General features: G+C 41.6%; 1 protein-coding gene, 1 long non-coding RNA gene and 1 other non-coding gene across 6 annotated transcripts in view; 1 reads left to right on the top strand and 2 right to left on the bottom strand.

Annotated features, from left to right (window-relative positions):
* The window catches only part of PDCD1LG2 (programmed cell death 1 ligand 2), a 126672-nt gene that overhangs the window by 26963 nt on the left and 84858 nt on the right, over positions 1 to 14851 (bottom strand). The gene's annotated exons all lie outside the window — the stretch shown is intronic.
* LOC138433595 (uncharacterized) overlaps positions 1 to 14851 on the top strand; it is a 79022-nt gene that overhangs the window by 27170 nt on the left and 37001 nt on the right. For all 3 annotated transcript variants that reach the window (XR_011254368.1, XR_011254370.1, XR_011254369.1), the window contains exon 3: positions 9794 to 10044. This is a non-coding gene — a long non-coding RNA (uncharacterized lncRNA). The remainder of the gene's footprint in view (positions 1 to 9793; positions 10045 to 14851) is intronic.
* LOC138434854 (U6 spliceosomal RNA) lies at positions 8124 to 8226 on the bottom strand. Its single transcript, XR_011254922.1, has one exon. It is a non-coding gene; the product is annotated as a U6 spliceosomal RNA (small nuclear RNA).

The raw sequence follows: 14851 nt of genomic DNA, 5'->3' as shown, positions 1-14851 counted from the left end.
TTAAACCTGTATTTGGACCCCAGGACTGCTACCTACTTGCTGGTTGTGGTACTTTGGACATAGGACTCTCAGCTTCCGTTTCTTATCACAGAAAGGCGATAAACTTACCTATTTTGCCAGATTGTTGTAAGGGCTTGTGCATGTGTTCGTGCTAATGTCTGACTCTTTGTGATCCCTTGGAATGTAGCCTGCTAGCGTCCTCTGTCCACGGAATTCTCCAGGCAAGAATACTGGGGTGGGTTGTCATGCCCTTCTCCAGGAAATCTTCCTGACCCAGGTATTGAACCTGCGTCTCCTGCATTGCAGGCAGATTCTTTACGGCTGAGCCACTGGGGAAACCCCTGTAAAGGATTAAATGATATAATTTATGTGGAACAGCCCACAGTGTGTTTAGCATTGGCAGATTTCCCTACATGTTAATTTCTTCTTTGCTTTCATTTACGATCAATGCAAAGAAATAGAGGAAAACAACAGAATGAGAAAGACTAGAGATCTCTTCAAGAAAATTAGAGATACCAAGGGAACATTTCATGCAAAGATGGGCTCAATAAAGGACAGAAATGGTATGGACCTAACAGAAGAAAAAGATATTAAGAAGAGGTGGCAAGAATACATGGAAGAACTGTACAAAAAAGAGCTTCACAACTGAGATAATCACGTTGGTGTGATCACTCACCTAGAGCCAGACATCCTGGAATGTGAAGTCAAGTGGCCTTAGAAAGCATCACTATGAACAAAGCTAGTGGAGGTGATGGAATTCCAGTTAAGCTATTTCAAATCCTGGAAGATGATGCTGTGAAAGTGCTGCACTCAATATGCCAACAAATTTGGAAAACTCAGCCGTGGCCACAGGACTGGAAAAGGTCAGTTTTCATTCCAATCCCAAGGAAAGGCAATGCCAAAGAATGCTCAAACTACCGCACAATTGCACTCATCTCACATGCAGGTAAAATAATGCTCAAGATTCTCCAAGCCAGTCTTCAGCAGTACGTGAACCGTGAACTCCCTGATGTTCAAGCTGGTTTTAGAAAAGGCAGAGGAACCAGAGATCAAATTGACAATATCCGCTGGATCATCAAAAAAGCAAGAGAGTTCCAGAAAACCATCTATTTCTGCTTTATTGACTATGCCAAAGCCTTTGGCTGTGTAGACCACAATAAACTGGAAAATTCTGAAAGAGATGGGACTACCAGACCACCTGACCTGCCTCTTGAGAAACCTATATGGAGGTCAGGAAGCAACAGTTAGAACTGGACATGGAACAACAGACTGGTTCCCTATAGGAAAAGGAGTACGTCAAGGCTGTATATTGTCACCGTGCTTATTTAACTTATATGCAGAGTACATCATAAGAAACGCTGGGCTGGAAGAAGCACAAGCTGGAATCAAGGTTGCTGGGAGAAATATCAATAACCTCAGGTATGCAGATGACACCACCCTTATGGCAGAAAATGAAGAGGAACTCAAAAGCCTCTTGATGAAAGTGAAAGAGGAGAGCGAAAAAGTTGGCTTAAAGCTCAACATTCAGAAAACGAAGATCATGGCATCTGGTCCCATCATTTCATGGGATAGATAGATGGGGAAACAGTGGAAACAGTGTCAGACTTTATTTTTGGGGGCTCCAAAATCACTGCAGATGGTGATTGCAGTCATGAAATTAAAAGATGCTTACTCCTTGGAAGGAAAGTATGACCAACTTAGATTGCACATTGAAAAGCAGAGATATTACTTTGCCAGCACAGGTCCATCTAGTCAAGGCTATGGTTTTTCCAGTAGTCATGTATGGATGTGAGAGTTGGACTGTGAAGAAGGCTGAGTGCTGAAGAATTGATGCTTTTGAAGTGTGGTGTTGGAGAAGACTCTTGAGAGTCCCTTGGACTGCAAGGAGATCCAACCAGTTTATTCTAAAGGAGATCAGTCCTGGGTGTTCATTGGAAGGACTGATGCTGAAGCTGAAACTACAATACTTTGGCCACTTCATGCAAAGAGTTGACTCATTGGAAAAGACTCTGATGCTGGGAGGGATTGGGGGCAGGAGGAGAAGGGGATGACAGAGGACGAGATGGCTGAATGGCACAAACGACTCGATGGACGTGAGTTTGAGTGAACTCCGGGAGTTGGTGAAGGACAGGGAGTCTTGGCGTGCTGTGATTCATGGGCTCTCAAAGAGTCGGACATGACTGAGTGACTGAACTGAACTGAACTGAACTGAGGAAAGGGCACAAGAGGGAGCTTGGGAGAAGCATGGATGATAGGTAAGAAAGGGAAAAGAGGAATAAAAGGAAATAACCTTGGATTGGCAAGCTCTAGTCCACATGCTCAGCATATCTGTACCGCAGCATGTAAAATAACTTGCATGTTTCATGTTATTTGAGTTTGTGGGGAGTGAGCTGCTTTGACTTGATACTCTTGGAAACTGTGCCCAGTGGCTTGCTATCATGAGAGTGTGTCTTCAGGCACTTTGTGAGGATCATTCAAGCTGCTCACAAGGACAGATGTGTAACTGAGGAGTCCTGCTTTCAAAGAATCCCAGTTCTAGTTAATGCCCAAATAACTCTGAGATTCACCTCTCGCCTGACTGCAGGAACGTCAATATCTGACTTCTCCTCCCTCAAACTTCTGGGAATTCCTAGGGAGTGCTTATTTCAGTCAACTACTTGGAGCCTCAAGGGTAGCCCTTCTCAATGGGGAATAGACTGCAACATTTAGCCTAACTTTACTTAAGGAGAAAGAAAAAATGATGCATAAAAGAAAAAATATCTGGATCCTCCAAAATATCTCCTAAGTGCTTGCTAAGTTGCTTCAGTCCTGTCTGACTCTTTGTGACCCCATGGACTGTAGCTCACCAGGCTCCTCTGTCCATGGGATTCTCCAGGCAAGAATACTGGAGTGGGTTGCTATGCCTTCCTCCAAGGGATCTTCCTGACCCAGGGGATCAAACCCACGTCTTCTGCGGCTCCTGCATTCCAGGCAGATTCTTTACTGGTGAGCCACTGGGGAAGTCCAAAACATTTCCTATCCTTCTCTCAAAGGAAGGGTATCTCTCCCTCAGTCCCTATCCTGCTGCCGTGGTGGAGGGACCAAGTTTCCTATAGACCAGAGTCCATTAACCAAGCTTCTCCTTCCAGACCCCAAGGAAACACAGGTTCAAGACTGTAATTCTACTCACTGCAAAGACAACCTTTTTGCATAATCAGTGCTTTTTATGTTCACTACCTTGTGTAATATATGTATAGCAAGTACTCAAATATTTGCTGAGTCAATAAAGCAGAGGTCTCCAACCCCCGGCCCTGTTAGGAACCTGGCTGCACAGCAGGAGGCGAGCAAGTGAAGCTTCCTCTGCCACTCCCCACCGCTTGCATTATAGCCTAAACCATTCTGTGACCCCCACCTTTGCCCCCCAGGTCTGGAAAAACTGTCTTCCATGAAGCCAGTCCCTGGTGTCAAAAAGGTTGGGACTGCGGGAATAAAGGAATGAACGGTCTCAAACTTTCTGTTCCAGATCAGGATCTTGGCTTTACCTTTATGTGATTAAAAAAAAAATTATTAATCTTCTTACCCTGAAATAATCCATCTCAAATGTAAATTTAATATCTTTCTTCTAGAAAAACATAAAACAACCCAGAAAACTAAAAATACAAGTAGCTTCTCCCCATCTCTGCACCTCAACTTCTTATTTCTAGCAATTAAGATTTCATGAAATATTTGCCCCCAGCCTAAGCTGTCACACCTCATTATAGAGGACATTTACTGTTAAGAGCATATTTTCTGCAAATCCCAGGATTTTCACTTCTGCATGAAGTCTGACTGAGCAGACTCTGTTATCCCCCAATCCAGCTTTTAAGACAAGTTACTTATACTAGTAGTTAAGGGTTCCTTAAGTTCAGGTTCTATGGTTATATACTAACTGTGATAGGAAATTCAGTGTATTATCTTTAATTCCTTCAAAATACAGCCAGATAAGATTGATTGCTTTACATAGGAAGAAACTAAGGCTGAGAGAGCATCAGCTGCCTCTGGTGATGTAGCTGGTTAGTGGCAGAGTTGCCTTCAACCCAGGCCTACACCTTCTCTTAGCCTTAAGGCTGGTTGTAAAGGAACAGACAGACTCAACTAGGCAACTTTATGAAATTACTCCCCATTTCCCGCTTCTCCACAGTATTCTGCCTCAAGCTTATTGGGCTTCCAGGTAGTGCTAGGGTAAAGAACCTGCCTGCAATGCAGGAGACATAAGAGATGTGGGTTCGATCCCTGGGTTGGGAAGATCCCCTGGAGGAGGCCATGGCAACCCACTCCAGTATTCTTGCCCGGATAATCCCATGGACAGAGGAGCCTGGAGGGCTATGGTCCATAGGGTTGAAAAGAGTCAGACATGACTGAAGTGACCTAGCATGAACAAGGAGCTTTTTAAAGTCTTAAAAGACTTTGTGGCCTAAATGAAATTATTTCTAAAGACAGAAAGATGGAGCAATGGGTGGGTATACATGTAGGGGAAAGGGTAGGGACTTCCCAGAATCTCTCAGAACACATGCAAACACAGCCACCTACTTTTCCTACAGTCACTGATCCTGTCTGGAGGCAAGTCTTTCGCACAATACTCTTAAGACTTCCAGTTACTTCCTTAAGGTCAAGCCCAGAATTTCACATCAGTCCTTCTCTACTCCTGATAACATCTACCAGTCAAAAGGAAAATATTTGTTACCCTTTACAAGTTTCTCGTCCTGTGTCATCAGCCCCACTATGTTCTTAGATACAAAGAGTGTTGAAAGCAGGATGTTTGAGTTTAAAAACAGAGTTTAGGGGAAAAAATAATAACACTAAAAAAAGGAATATGGCAAGGTGACATAGTTATCAAGGAACCATGCCAATTAAGCTTGAAAAGCTGACTCATTTGATGATTCATTGACAGAAGATTTTAAGAACTTATTTCAGTTGGTAGTGGTAAGTTCATTTGAGGATAAGATCTTGAGAGTCAAGCTGAAATGAAAGATTCCTGTCTCTGATATCACTGTGAAACACAAGTGAAGCTGAACTTTAGAATGAGATAATTCATTGGAAGGAGAGAGCAAGAAGGGAATTTAAGAACTGTTTCATTCTAACTCGATTCCCGCAAGAGAAGTAAGGTAGCTAGTTTGAGAAATCATAGGGTTTTAGGGCAAGAAGGAGACCTTATCAATTTACCTCCTAAAAGAAGAGTACCTTCTAGAGCATCATGAAAAATGGCATTTCCAGGCTATGAGACTATTTCCAAGAACTGGGAGGTTAACTTTAGATGAGTATCTCAAGTTGTAAGCAAGTCCTTTTCAGTTCTGGGTGAAACTCTACTTAAATGTAACTTGTACCCATTGAACTTGACGTTCGTGTCTTCCCTTAATAAACCTTCTTCAGGAGAAATACACCCAACTTTTAAGGTATTACTAGGTTATGGTGGTTTCCAGCCCCATCACCATCTTAGGTGCTTCCTCCAGATTTATTCCCACATATCACTGTTCCAGTTAACAGACAGAGCCCAGAATAGACCAAACATTCTAGATGCAGTCTGGTCTAGATATAGTAGGAAGACAGCAAGACTATCTGCTCCCAGCTTTGGACAATATCCTGCTATTGGTGGTTCTGAAGTTCTCCTTAGTTTTTGGCAACTAGATTTCAGTTCAGCTTGCACTTGTAGCTGTGGCACAGTTATAATTGACAAGTATGGTATCAGTCATATTTTTTCATATTAGGCCCCCAGAAAGAAGTCAGTTTCTTAATAGTTGCTTTGTCAGCCTGACTTCTTCTCCAACCATATTAATTTATTCACATGAATATAAATGTAATCCTTTATTATATGCTATGCTACAAATAAAGATGTTCTGTGTCCTTGGCACCTCCCTGAATTACCAAACTGGTAATGTTACTAAAAATAGAAATGGAGTAAATTGGGCAAGTTATTTAACTTCTCTGAACCAAGTTTCCTTATCTCTGATTTAGGAGTAGTTGCCCTACTCCCTTAACTGTTAGGAAGGCTGCTTCCCAGGTGGCTTCATGGTAAAGAACCCACCTGCCAATGCAGGAGACACATGTTTGATCCCTGGGTCGGGAAGATCCCCTGGAGGAGGAAATGGCAACCCACTGCAGTCTTCTTGCCTGGGAAATCCCATGGGCTATATAGTCCATAGGGTCACAAAAGAGTCAGACATGACTTAGCAGCTCAACCAGAATAAAGACATTTAAAAATGCTTGTCAGGGAGTCCAGTGGTAGTCCAGTAGTTAAGAATCTGCCTGCTAAACCAGGGGACATGGATTTGATCCCTGGTCTGGGATGATTCCACACGCCACAGGGCAACTAAGCCTGAATGCCACAACTGCTGAATCAGAGTTCTAGAGCCCACCATCCGCAACTGCTGAAGCCTGTACACCCTGGAGCCAGTCCTCTGCAGCAAGGAGACGCGGTGATGAGAAGCCTGAGCACCACAACTAAAGAAAGCCCATACACAGCAACAAACAACCAGTGTAGCCAAAAATAAATATTTTTAAAATCCTTTGAAATTTTAACTTGTCACAGAAATCTAACTTAGAATGATGACTTGTCACTAATGCTGATAGAATTAGTTTGTGTTTTATTTGCTCCCTTCTTACTCCTGTTCATAATGCCTGGTGATTTTTTTAAATATCAGCCTTGCCCCCATTACTCCCCATTCATCACGGAAAATCCTCCAGGCCCAGTGCATTTCTCATCTTCCCCCAGGTCTCTAGTGCTTCTCCCTCCTGTAGAAGCTCCGTTCCACTCTGAATTTCTTTGCTTTATGGTCTGTTCCACACATCAGACAATTTTATGTGGCCTTGTTTTTTATACAACTTTTCCTATGTATGATGTATTCCTCCCACTTCCTATAAATTCCCCAGGGTGAAGCATATCTAATATAGACTTTGTATCTCACACAATGCTGATTGAGGTTCAGACTTTCTAGACAGAACTGGATAGATCCTGGGAACTAAACCTTTCCTCCCAGCAGCTCAGAAAGGGAGGACATGCCGTCCGGGTAGTCTGATGAATTTCCCATCTTGCTGACGAACATTCAGAAAAGTAGGGTCTCTATCAGCCTGAGCTTGAACTTTCATTTTGACTCGGGGGGTTATAGCTGGAGTTGTCAGTCTGGCATTTTTCCTAACACTTTCAAATGTCACATTTTAGCATCTAGTAGTCACTGTCCTTTCCTCCTCTTCATTTTTAGAACACTCAGAAGAGTTTTTGCGTTTTGGAAAGACCCCTCTCGCTCCCCAGCCCTGAGTTTTCTGCGTTTAGGAGGGTGGTTCTTGAGGATGACTCCCCAGAGCACCACTCGGAAAGAACGCGAGCCGCTTGTGCTGTCACACGTGTGTCATGTGCTGTGTTGCAGCCCAGCCATGCGGTGCGTGCAGCGGCCAATGCGACGTTCAGTTAAGCAGGCAAGATGTTGGCAACCCCAGAACCTTCTCAAACTTTCACTTAGCAAATTTTCCTTTTAGTTTCTTTTTAGAGCCTCTTCAAAACACAGGTGAAAGTTTGTATCAGAAAGGGAAAAAACATGAGTTGTGCTTACAAGAGTTTTGCCAAACATATCATTATTCTTGGTATGTGTGCCATGTTTTGATTTTCAAGAAATACAGAACTTCTAAAATTTCAAAAATACTTTTAAACTCTTTCGAATTTAATAATTTATAATGTTAAGTTTAAAGATAATTTTTCAGATTTAAATTGTTAAATGTGTTTTTCAAAACCTTTCAAATACAGGAAGAATATAATGAAAATAAAATTGCCCTTGCACTTATCACATAAACGGAGAGAGTTACTATTATCACATACCACACAAATTTTATAGTTAAAAAAGCAAAGGAAAGGAGAGGAAGGGAGTAAAAAAAGGAAGGAATATCAGCTTTTAGATTTTCTTCTCAAACCTGTTTTAAAAAATAGGACTCCATGGAAAGTAACCCCAAGAATTTTGAAAGAAATGACAGATATACTGTATTCTTAATAACACTTATACCGCCAGGAGTACCATTGCTGTTTCTGAATATCACAGTGTTTCAATGATCAATAAGTTTACAGAGCTCTGGTTTCTGTATCACAGAGGACAGATGTATATATGTGTGTGTGTGTGTGTGTGTGTGTGTGATGCTCCATTAAATTGTGTGTCATCCCTGTGCAGGGGCCATACTATCTTTCTCAGTATCTTTCCAATTTTAGCATATGTGTTGCTGAAGCATTTAAAGTATTTTTCAAAAGTCTTATGTGAACTGTGAAAATCACTCAGTCATGTCTGACTCTTTGTGACCCCATGGACTGTAGCCTGCCAGTTTCCTCTGTCCATCATGTCCATGGAACTCTACCCATGGAGTGGGTAGCTGTTCCCTTCTCCAGGGGATCTTCCCAACTCAGGGATCGATCCCAGGTCTTAGCCATCACAGGCAGATTCTTTACCATCTGAGCCACCAGGGAAGCCCAAGAATACGGGAATGGGTAACCTATCCCTTCTCCAGGCAATCTTCCCAACCTAGGGATCAAACCTGTGGCTCTTGCATTGCAGGCAGATTCTTTACCAGTTGAGCTACCAGGGAAGCAATATACATTACCAAAAAACCTTGTAAAATAGAGAAAAGGAGAAAATTACACTGAACTTTGCCACTTTAACAAAACTCTATTAATACTTCAGCATACATCTTTCCAGACTTTTGTCTGATTCTCACTGTTAACATTTTATTTGCTAGTTTGTTTGTACTCAACACTGTAATAGAAGGGAAAAAATTACTATGAGACTATCTATACCATTGCACCTGGGTGTTCATTGGAAGGACTGATGTTGAAGCTGAAACTCCAATACTTTGGCCACCTGATGTGAAGAGCTGACTCTTTTGAAAAGACCCTGATACTGGGAAAGATTGAGGGCAGGAGGAGAAGGGGACGACAGAGAATAAGGTGGGCGGATGGCATCACCGACTCAATGGACATGAGTTTGGGTTGGCTCTGTGAGTTGGTGATGGACAGGGAGGCCTGGTGTGCTGCAGTTCATGGGGTCACAAAGAGTCGGACACAACTGAGGTGCCTGAACTGAACTGAACTGAACTGAACACCATTGCTCCACTCTGATTTTCTCTTTTTCTCCATATATGTATATTATATTTACTTTGTTTACTACCTTAGGTGTCTAGGGATTTTATAACATTTTTAGTTAAGGGGAAATGGCTTTGATATCAGTTAGCTTTAGGTCTGACTACTAGCTGCGTGAACTCAGGAAAATTATTAAGCAACCTTGTTACAATTGTCTTACTGTCACTGAGGATAGCACTCTACCTACTTATCAGGTTCTGCTAGCACTGCTACTGCTACTGCTAAGTCGCTTCAGTTGTGTCCGACCCTGTGCGACCCCACAGACGGCAGCCTACTAGGCTCCCCCGTCCTTGGGATTCTCCAGGCAAGAACACTGGAGTGGGTTGCCATGTCCTTCTCCAATGCATGAAAGTGAAAAGCGAAAGTGAAGTCGCTCAGTCATGCCCGACTCTTAGTGACCCCATGGACTGCAGTCTACCAGGCTCCTTTGTCCATGGGATTTTCCAGGCAAGAGTACTGGAGTGGGGTGCCAAAAGCGATAAAGTATATAAAATTGAGTAACAGAATGACAGGCTCATGGTAAGCATTTAATATATAGAAACTATTTCTCTACTTAAAATTATATCATAGTTATTTCATATTTCTACATAATCTTTGTAACTAGATAGTGATCAGTAATGCAAATATATATTACTATGACTAATTCACTTCTGTTTTGTTTGACAGATTATTTCCAGTTTGGGGCCATCTAGATAGCACTGTATGGGCTTTCCTGGTGCTTCAGTGGTAATGAATTAACCAGCCAGTGCAGGAGACCCGGGTTTGATACCTGGGTTGGGAAGATGCCCTGGAGGAGGAAATGGCAACCCACTGCAATATTCTTGCCTGGGAAGTCCCATGGACAGAGGAGCCTGGCAGGCTACAGTCCATGGAATTGCAGAGGAGTTGGACACGACTTAGTGATTAAACAACAACAGGTAACACTGTAATGTATGTTTTCATATATTAACGTATTCTACTTCACTCTATGGATTTCCTTTTTTAAAAAACCCTTGGAATGGTATATTTGGATAAAAGTGTGAACCTCGACATGATTCTTGCTATTTATTCAATAATTTTTTCTAGTTCATTTTTTTAAATTGAGTAATCAAAGCAAGTATAGAGTTTTGTACATTTTTCATTCTTTCAGTGTTATGGCAAAGCTTTTAAAAATCATACATATATATATATTTACATTTGTAATGAACTTCTCCATATTTATTGCTTTTTCTGTTTTTTTTTTTAACTATTTCCTCAGATTAAAATATGTAGAATTCCTCAAGCAAATGGTATGAAAAACTTTAAGAGCCCTGATCTATAAACAAATTACCTTCCTTCCAAATTTGTACTGATTTATATGACCACTAACAACTTAAGAGTGTGTGTGTGTCTGTATTAAGTCGCTTCAGTCTTGTGTGACTCTTTGTGACCCTATAGACTATATCCTGCCAGGCTCAACTTCTATCAATTTAATATTCTGGAGCATTATATGTTAAAATTTAAAAAGGTTTTTGCCAATGTAATGACCTGACTCTTGAGAAACCTATATGCAAGTCAGGAAGCAACAGTTAGAACTGGACATGGAACAACAGACTGGTTCCCTATAGGAAAAGGAGTACGTCAAGGCTGTATATTGTCACCCTGCTTCTTTAACTTATATGCAGAGTACATCATGAGAAACGCTGGACTGGAAGAAACACAAGCTGGAGTCAAGATTGCCGGAAGAAATATCAATAATCTCAGATATGCAGATGACACCACCCTTATGGTAGAAAGCAAAGAGGAACTAAAAAGCCTCTTGATGAAAGTGAAAGAGAAGAGTGAAAAAGTTGGCTTAAAGATCAACATTCAGAAAACGAAGATCATGGCATCCAGTCCTATCACTTCATGGGAAATAGATGGGGAAACAGTGGAAACAGTGTCAGACTTTATTTTTTTGGGCTCCAAAATTACTGCAGATGGTGACTGCAGCCATGAAACTAAAAGATGCTTACTCCTTGGAAGGAAAGTTGTGATCAACCTAGATAGCATATTGAAAAGCAGAGACATTACTTTGCCGACTAAGGTCTGTCTAGTCAAGGCTATGGTTTTTCCAGTAGTCATGTATGGATGTGAGAGTTGGACTGTGAAGAAAGCTGAGTGCTGAAGAATTGATGCTTTTGAACTGTGGTGTTGGAGAAGACTCTTGAGAGTCCCTTGGACTGCAAGCAGATCCAGCCAGTCCATTCTGAAGGAGATCAGCCCTGGGATTTCTTTGGAAGGAATGGTGCTAAAGCTGAAACTCCAGTACTTTGGCCACCTTATGCGAAGAGTTGACTCATTGGAAAAGACTCTGATGCTGGGAGGGATTGGGGGCAGGAGGAGAAGGGGATGACAGAGGATGAGACAGCTGGATGGCATCACCGACTCGAGTCTGATGAGTGAACTCTGGGAGTTGGTGACGGACAGGGAGGCCTGGTGTGCTGCGATTCATGGGGTCGCAGAGTCAGACACGACTGAGCAACTGAACTGAAACTGAACTGAACTGAACTGAATGATTTAAAAGGCCTACTTAAGTTTTGTTTTTCTTTGAATGTTAAATGAATTGTAAAGCCTTTCATTTTTTCAATTTTAAAGCAAGGGGAACTGAGACATTGGGATGTTGCCTGACTTGACTAGCAGCCTGATTTTATTCCTCTTTGATCTGTACAACACAAAATTTCAGGCGTTGGTTGCTTCCTCTGTACTTCTTGCAGCTATTCTGTTTTAAAATGGAATTCTGTTTTTATAGAACAAATAGAACTGAGCAGAAGCCATGCTGCTCTCTTTGAGTTTGCCTCTTCTAAGTGGAGCCTGCTTTTAAGAATGCACAGTTATAGACAACATGTGTTGTAGGAGGCAGATGATGACCTAAGTGTCCTTACAGGAAAAGTTGACATCACCAAGGTCTTACCTTAAAGGTCCAAAAAATTTATTCTGTCAGTACACTCAGAATTAAACTAAAAAATTGGACCATGCCAACCAAATTCCTAGGACTTTAATATAGTAAGAAATACCATCAATGTGCATATCAGATATTGGTTCACAACATTCTATTCCCATAGAAGAATCTGTATGAAAAGTCAAATTACAATCAGTTTGCTCAGGAGCTATAGAATTAGGATGGGGTGGGAAGAGAGTATGGTGGTTGGAATAATGTTAATGGCTGGTCATCAAGCTATGTGAATCCAGTGCATCCATCACCACTGGAGGGACAAACCACACAGGTGGTAGGAATGCATGTGCTGGAAGGACAGGGACCCCTTGCCACTGGATGTGCTCGAGATTCATAATTACAATTTTCCACATTGGTCTCTTTTCCCTAGACTCTCTGCTTTTGTCCTCAATCCAATTCCACAGTATTTTGTTAAGATCTTCTATGAGTCAATATTGGTTTGAGTTCTCAGGTTAGTTCAGTTGCTCAGTCATGACTGACTCTTTGAAACCCCATGGACTCCAGCACGCCAGGTTTCCCTATCCATCACCAACTCCCAGAGTTTACTCAACCTCATGTCCATCAAGTCAGGGATGCCATCCAGCTGTCTCATCCTCTGTCGTCCCCTTCTCCTCCCGCCTTCAATCCTTCCCAGCACCAGGGTCTTTTACAATGAGTCAGTTCTTCACCTCAGGTGGCCAAAGTATTGGAGTTTCAGCTTCAGCATTAGTCCTTCCAATGAATATTCAGGACTGATTTCCTTTAGGATGGACTGGCTGGATCTCCTTGTAGTCCAAGGACTCTCCAAAGTTTCTCCAACACCACAGTTCAAAAACAGTTTTTCAGCACTTAGCTTTCTTTATAGTCCAACTCTCACATCCATACGTGACTACTGGAAAAACGATAACTTTGACTTGATGGACCTTTGTTGGCAAAGTACTATCTCTGCTTTTTAATATGATGTCTAGGTTGGTCATAGCTTTTCTTCCAAGGAGCAAGCGTATTTTAATTTCATGATTGCAGTCACCATCTGCAGCAATTTGGAGCCCAAGAAAATAGAGTCTCACTGTTTCCATTGTTTCCTCATCTATTTGCCATGAAGTGATGGGACCAGATGCCAGGATCTTAGTTTTCTGAATGTTGAGTTTTAAGCTACCTTTCACTTTCATCAAGAGCCTTTTAGTTCTTCTTTGCTTACTGTCATAGTGTGGTGTCATCTGCATTTCTGAAGTTATTGATATTTCTTCTGGCAATCTTGATGCCAGCTTGTGCTTCATACAGCCCAGCAATTCGCATGATGTACTCTGCATATAAGTTAAATAAGCAGGGTGACAATATACACCATTGTTGTACTCCTTTCCTGATTTGGAACCACTCTGTTGTTCCATGTCCAGTTCTAACTGTTGCTTCTTGATCTGCATATGAATTTCTCAGGAGGCAGGTCAAGTGGTCTGGTATTCCTATCTCTTTAAGAATTTTCCACAGTTTGTTGGAATCCACAGTCAAAGGCTTTGGGTATAGCCAATAAAGCAGAAACAGATGTTTTTCTGGAACTTTCTTGCTTTTTCAGTGATCCAACAGATGTTGGCAATTTGATCTCTGGTTTCTCTGCCTTATCTAAATCCAGCTTGAACATCTGGAAGGTCACAGTTCATGTACTGTTGAAGCCTGGCTTGGAGAATTTTGAGCATTACTTTGCTAGTGTGTGAGATGAATGCAATTGTGCAGTAGCTTGAGTATTCTTTGGCATTGCCTTTCTTTGGGACTGGAATGAAAACTGACCTTTTCCAGTCCTGTGGCCACTGCTGAGTTTTCCAAATTTGCTGGCATATTGAGTGCAGCACTTTTACAACATCATCTTTCAGGATTTGAAATAGCTCAACTGGAATTCCATCACCTCCTCTAGCTTTGTTCATAGTGATGCTTCCTAAGGCCCACTTGACTTTGCATTCAAGGATGTCTGGCTCTAGGTGAGTGATCATACCATCCTGATTATCTGGGTCATGAAGATCTTTTTTGTATAGTTCTTCTGTGTATTCTTGTCACCTTCTCTTAATAGTGTGTGCTTCTGTTAGGTCCATTCCATTTCTGTCCTTTATTGTGCCCATTTTTGTGTGAAATGTTCCCTTGGTATTTCTAATTTTCTTGAAGAGATCTCTAGTCTTTTCCATTCTGTTGTTTTCCTCTATTTCTTTGCACTGATCACTGAAGAAGGCTTTCTTATCTTTCCTTGCTATTCTTTCAAACTCTGCATTCAAACAGGTATGCCTTTCCTTTTCTCCTTTGCCTTTTGCTTCTCTTCTTTTCACAGCTATTTGTAAGGCCTCCTCAGACAACCATTTTGCCTTTTTGCATTTCTTTTTCTTGGGGATGGTCTTGATCAATGCCTCCTGCACCATGTCACAAACCTCCATCCATAGTTCTTCAGGCACTCCATCAGATCTAATCCCTTGAATTTGTTTGTCACTTCCACTGTATAATCATAAGGGATTTGATTTAGATCATACATGAATGGTCTAATGGTTTTCCTTTTCTTCAATTTAAGTCTGAATTTGGCAATAAGGAGTTCATGATCTGAGCCACAGTCAGCTCCTGGTCTTGTTTATGCTGACTATATAGAACTTCCCTATCTTTGGCTGCAAAGAATATAATCATTCTGATTTCAGTATTGACCATCTAGTAATGTACATGTGTAGAGTCTTCTCTTGTGTTGTTGGAAGAGGGTGTTTGCTATGACCAGTGCATTCTCTTGGCAAAACTCTCTTAGCCTTTGCACTGCTTCATTCTGTCCA

The sequence above is a fragment of the Ovis canadensis genome, chromosome 2 (genome assembly GCF_042477335.2).
Source record: "Ovis canadensis isolate MfBH-ARS-UI-01 breed Bighorn chromosome 2, ARS-UI_OviCan_v2, whole genome shotgun sequence".
Lineage (NCBI taxonomy): Eukaryota > Metazoa > Chordata > Mammalia > Artiodactyla > Bovidae > Ovis > Ovis canadensis.
This window is presented reverse-complemented; position numbering and strand designations above follow the sequence as displayed.